The following is a 6,133-nucleotide window of genomic DNA, read 5'->3' on the forward strand; positions in this document are numbered from 1 at the left end:
AAGGCATTGGGAAGTAATAAGTAGATGATGGGTTGCTAGAGTGACAGAAGCTTAAACCCTAGTTTATGCGTTGCTTCGTAAGGGGCTGATTTGGATCCATATGTTTCATGCTATGGTTAGGTTTACCTTAATACTTCTTTTGTAGTTGCGGATGCTTGCAATAGGAGTTAATCATAAGTGGGATGCTTGTCCAAGTAAGGACAGCACCCAAGCACCGGTCCACCCACATATCAAATTATCAAAGTACCGAACGCGAATCATATGAACGTGATGAAAACTAGCTTGACAATAATTCCCATGTGTCCTCGGGAGCGCTTTCCTTTATATAAGAGTTTGTCCATGCTTGTCCTTTGCTACAAAAAGGATTGGGCCACCTTGCTGCACTTTATTTACTTTTGTTACTTGTTACTCGTTACAAATTATCTTATCACAAAACTATCTGTTACCTATAATTTTAGTGCTTGCAGAGAATACCTTTCTGAAAACCGCTTATCATTTCCTTCTGCTCCTCGTTGGGTTCGACACTCTTAATTGTCGAAAGGACTACGATAGATCCCCTATACTTGTGGGTCATCAGTGGTCAATCGAGTTGGCGCGCAGTGCGAAGCCTCCGAATACGAAAATTTGGCCGGGAAGGAAAGTCTCTCCCTAAACGGCATCGTTGTAGATGATCGATCGAGCCATCGAACCTTCTGTCGACGACATAGTGGAACTCTCAATGAAAGCACCAATGTCGGTGTCAAAACCGTCCGATCTCGGGTAGGGGGTCCCGAACTGTGTGTCTGAGGATCGAAGGTTACAGGAGGCAGGGGACATGATGTTTACCCAGGTTCGGGCCCTCTTAATGGAGGTAATACCCTACTTCCTGCTTGATTGACTTTGATGAGTATAGGGGTTACAAGAGTTGATCTTCCTCGAGATCGTAATGGCTAAACCCTAGATGTCTAGCCTGTATGATTTGTCTTAGCCTCTACGGACTAAACCCTCCGGTTTATATAGACACCGGAGGGGCCTAGGGTTGTACAGAGTTGGTTTACAGAGAAAGGAAACTATACATCCGAACGCCAAACTTGCCATCCACGCAAAGGAGAGTCCCATCCGGACACGGGGGAAGGCCTTATATCTTGTATCTTCACGGCCCACCAGTCCGGCCCATGTCACATAGCCCGGACGCCCGGGGACCCCCTAATCCAGGACTCCCTCAAGCATGTACTCAGAATGTCTGGTTACTACAATCGCTTGAATCAAATGGGAGTTAATCTTCCAGATAAGATAGTGATTGACAGATTCTCTAGTCACTATCACCAAGCTACTAGAACTTCGTGATGAACTATAATGTGCAAGGGATAACGGAAAAGATTCCCGAGCTCTTCACGATGCTGAAATCAGCGAAGGTAGAAATCAAGAAAGAGCATCAAGTGTTGATGGTTAACAAGACCACTAGTTTCAAGAAAATGGGCAAAGGAAAAGAAAGGGAACTTCAAGAAGAATGGCAAGCAAGTTGCCACTCCCATGAACAAACCCAAAGCTAGACCCAAGCCTGAAACTGGGTGCTTCTACTGCAAAGGAAATGGTCACCGGAAGTGGAAGTTCCCCAAATACTTGGCGGATAAGAAGGATGGCAAAGTGAACAAAGGTATATTTTATATACAGATTATTGATGTGTACTTTACTAGTGTTCGTAGCAACCCCTGGGTATTTGATACCGGTTCAGTTGCTAAGATTAGTAACTCGAAACGGGAGTTGCAGAATGAACAGAGACTAGTTAAGGATGAAGTGACGATGTGTGTTGGAAGTGGTTCCAAGATTGATATGATCATTATCGCACACTCCCTATACTTTCAGGATTAGTGTTGAACCTAAATAAATGTTATTTGGTGTTTGCGTTGAGCATGAATATGATTTGATCATGTTTATTGCAATACGGTTATTCATTTATGTCAGAGAATAATTGTTGTTCTGATTACATGAATAAAACCTTCTATGGTCATACACCCAATGTAAAGGGTTTATTGAATCTCGATCGTAGTGATACAAATATTCATAATATTAATGCCAAAAGATGCAAAGTTGATAATGATAGTGCAACATACATGTGGCACTGCGGTTTAGGTCATATTGGTGTAAAGCGCATGAAGAAACTCCATGCCGATGGACTTTTGGAATCACTTGATTATGAATCATATGATACTTGCGAACCATGCCTCATGGGCAAGATGACTAAAACTCCGTTCTTTGGAACAATGGGGCGAGCTAATAACTTATTGGAAATAATACATACCGATCTACGCGGTCCAATGAGTGTTGAGGCACGCGGCGGGTATCCTTATTTTCTAACCTTCACAGATGATTTGAGAAGATATGGGAATATTACTTAATGAAACACAAGTCTGAAACATTTGAAAAGTTCAAAGAATTTCAGAGTGAAGTGGAGAATCATCGTAACAAGAAAATAAAGTTTCTACGATCTGATCGCAGAGGCGAATATTTGAGTTACGAGTTTGGCCTTCATTTAAAACAATGTGGAATTATTTCACGACTCACGCCACATGGAACACCACATCGTAATGGTGTGTCCAAACGTCGTAACCGTACTTTATTAGATATGATGCGTTCTATGATGTCTCTTACCAATTTACCACTATCGTTTTGGGGTTATGCATTAGATACAGCTGCATTCATGATAAATAGGGCACCATCTAAATCCGTTGAGACGACGCCGTATGAACTGTGGTTTGGAAAGAAACCTAAGCTGTCGTTTCTTAAAGTTTGGGGCTGCGATGCTTATGTGAAAAAGCTTCAGCCTAATAAGCTCGAACCCAAATCGGAGAAGTGTGTCTTCATAGGATACCCAAAAGAAACTGTTGGGTACACCTTCTATCACATATCTGAAGGCAAGATCTTTGTTGCTAAGAATGGATCCTTTCTAGAGAAGGAGTTTCTCTCGAAAGAAGTGAGTGGGAGGAAAGTAGAACTTGATGAGGTAATTGTACCTTCTCTCGAATTGGAAAGTAGCTCATCAGAGAAAACCATTCCCGTGATGCCTACACCAACTAGAGAGGAAGCTAATGATAATGATTAGGAAACATCAGATCAAGTTAGTACCAAACCTCGTAGGTCGACCAGAGCACGTTCCGCACCAGAGTGGTATGGTAATCCTGTTCTGGAGGTCATGTTACTAGATCATGACGAACCTACGAACTATGAGGAAGCCATGATGAGCCCAGATTCCGCAAAATGGCTTGAGGCCATGAAATCTGAGATAGGATCCATGTATGAGAATAAAGTATGGACTTTGATTGACTTGCCCGATGATCGGCGAGCCATTGCGAATAAATGTATTTTCAAGAGGAAGACGGACACTGATAGTAGTGTTACTATCTACAAAGCTCAAATTGTCGCAAAAGGTTTTCGACAAGTTCAAGGTGTTGACTACGATGAGATTTTCTCACTCGTATCGATGCTTAAAGTCTGTCCGAATCATGTTAGCAATTGCCGCATTTTATGAAATCGGGCAAATGGATGTCAAAACTGCATTCCTTCATGGATTTATTAAAGAAGAGTTGTATATGATGCAACCAGAAGGTTTTTTCAATCCTAAAGGTGCTAACAAAATGTGCAAGCTCCAGCGATCCATCTATGGACTAGTGCAAGCATCTCGGAGTTAGAATATACGCTTCGATGAGTTGATCAAAGCATATAGTTTTATACAGACCTGCGGTGAAGCCTGTATTTACAAGAAAGTGAGTGGGAGCACTACAGCCTTTCTGATAAGTATATGTGAATGACATATTGTTGATCGGAAATGATGTAGAATTTTCTTGAAAGCATAAAGGAGTGTTTGAAAGGAGTTTTTCAATAAAAGACCTCGGTGAAGCTACTTATATATTGGGCATCAAGATCTATAGGGATAGATCGAGACGTTTAATAGGACTTTCACAACGCACATACCTTGATAATATTTTGAAGAAGTTCAAAATGGATCAATCAAAGAAATGGTTCTTGCCTGTGTTGCAAGGTGTGAAATTGAGTAAGACTCAAAACCCGACCACGGCAGAAGATAGAAAGAGAATGAAAGTCATTCCCTATGCCTCAGCCATAGGTTCTATAAAGTATGCCATGCTATGTACCAAACCTGTTGTGTACCTTGCCATGAGTTTGGCAAGAGGGTACAATAGTGATCCAGGAGTAGATCACTTGACAGCGGTCAAAAATTATCCTTAGAGAACTAAGGAGATATTTCTCGATTATGGAGGTAATAAAGAGTTTGTCATAAAGGGTTACGTCGATGCAAGCTTTGACACCGATTCGGATGGCTCTTAGTCTCAATCTGGATACATATTGAAAGTGGGAGCAATTAGCTAGAGTAGCTCCATGCAGAGCATTGTAGACATAGAAAATTTGCAAAATACATACGGCTCTGAATGTGGCAGACCCGTTGACTAAAACTCTCTCACAAGCAAAACATGATCACACCTTAGTACTCATTGGGTGTTAATCACATGGCGATGTGATTTAGATTATTGACTCTAGTAAACCCTTTGGGTGTTGGTCACATGATGATGTGAACTATTGGTGTTAATCACATGGCAATGTGAACTAGATTATTGACTGTAGTGCAAGTGGGAGGCTGAAGGAAATATGCCCTAGAGGCAATAATAAAGTTGTTGTTTTATATTTACTTATTCATGATAAATGTTTATTATTCATGCTAGAATTGTATTGATCGGAAACCTAAATACATGTGTGAATACATAAACAAACACTGTGTCCCTAGTGAGCCTCTACTTGACCAGCTCTTTGATCAAACATGGTTAAGGTTTCCTAACCATGGACATGAGTTGTCATTTGATAACGGGATCACATCATTAGGAAAATGATGTGATGGACAAGACCCATCCGTTAGCTTAGCATAATGATCGTTCAAGTTTTATTGCTATTGCTTTCTTCATGTCAAATGCACATTCCTTTGACTACGAGATTATGCAACTCCCGGATACCGAAGGAATGCCTTGTGTGCTATCAAACATCACAATGTAACTGGGTGATTATAAAGATGCTCTACAGGTATCTCCGAAGGTGTTTGTTGAGTTGGCATAGGTTGAGATTAGGATTTGTCACTCCGAGTATCGGAGAGGTATCTCTGGGCCCTCTCGGTAATACACATCATAAGAAGCCTTGCAAGCAAAGTGACTAAATGAGTTAGTTACAAGATGATGTATTACGGAACGAGTAAAGAGACTTGTCGGTAATGAGATTGAACTAGGTATGAAGATACCAACGATCGAATCGCGGGGAAGTAACATACCGACAGACAAAGGGAATTACTTATATTGTCATAAAGGTTCAACCAGTAAAAGATCTTCGTGGAATATGTAGGAATCAATATGGGCATCCATGTTCCGCTGTTGGTTATTGACCGGAGAGGTGTCTCGGTCGTGACTACATAATTACCGAACCCGCAGATCGCACGCTTAACGTTCGTTTAAACTAGAGTAGTATTGGGATATTTGATGAGTGGTAACCAAATGTTGCTCGGAGTCCCGGATGAGATCTCGGACGTCACGAGGAGTCTCGGAATGGTCGAGAGGTAAATATTTATACATGGGAAGGCATATTTTGGGTTCCGGAAAAAGATGCCGTTTTTTCGGTATTGTACCGAAATGCTTCTAGAAGGTTCTGGAGGATTCCGGAGGGGTCCGGAAGTCCACAGGTGGTTCCACCACGACCCAAGGGCTAGCATGGGCTGCGGGGAGGCGCCCTGGCCTTATTGGGATAGGCGCACCAAGTCCTCAAAAGCCCATGTGGCTAGGAAAGGCAAAAAGGGAAGGAGTCCTAGTAGGAATAGGATTGGACTTGGAGTTCAAGTCCTCTCCCCCTTAGCTGCGCCCTAGGGTTTGGAGGGGCTGTTTACCACGCCCCTCCACCTATATATAGAGGGGAGGGGTGCCCCAAGAGAACACACCAAGCCCTTGGCACCCCTCTCTCTCCCGTTACTCCGTAGTTCCACCGCCTCGTCCCGGCGACGCTTAGCGAAGCGCTTTCGGTGTTCCACCACTACCATCACCACCATGCCGTCGTGTTGGTTGTGATGGTATCTACTTCTCCTCTCCCGCTTCCTGGATCAAAAAGG

Source organism: Aegilops tauschii, chromosome 5, assembly GCF_002575655.3.
Source record: "Aegilops tauschii subsp. strangulata cultivar AL8/78 chromosome 5, Aet v6.0, whole genome shotgun sequence".
In the NCBI taxonomy this organism is placed as follows: Eukaryota; Viridiplantae; Streptophyta; class Magnoliopsida; order Poales; family Poaceae; genus Aegilops; species Aegilops tauschii.